The sequence below is a fragment of the Garra rufa genome, chromosome 10, assembly GCF_049309525.1.
Source record: "Garra rufa chromosome 10, GarRuf1.0, whole genome shotgun sequence".
Lineage (NCBI taxonomy): Eukaryota > Metazoa > Chordata > Actinopteri > Cypriniformes > Cyprinidae > Garra > Garra rufa.
The window spans coordinates 9,834,819-9,835,143 of record NC_133370.1 but is presented as its reverse complement, the minus strand read 5'-3'; positions in this window follow the sequence as shown (position 1 = coordinate 9,835,143).

The window sequence follows — 325 nt, the reverse complement described above, 5'->3', positions numbered from 1 at the left end:
ACCTTAATGAAGCACATGCAACAGAAGCACTCTCTCTTTCTGTATTTCTCCTCACTGCCAAGTAACATTAGATAGTATGTGAATAGTTTGACTTTCTATGCTATGGAAATATTTAAATAGTTTAACAATATATACACTACGAGTCAAGTTTTGCCACACTTGACTTAAATTTTGTTTTGTTTTTTAATTTTAGTCAAATATTAATTATTTTGAAAAACAATAATAATTTTGAAAAACTATATATATACACATACAGTGGGTACGGAAAGTATTCAGACCCCCTTAGGCCCCGATCACACCGAACGCGTCTTTTAGTTCTAAAAAC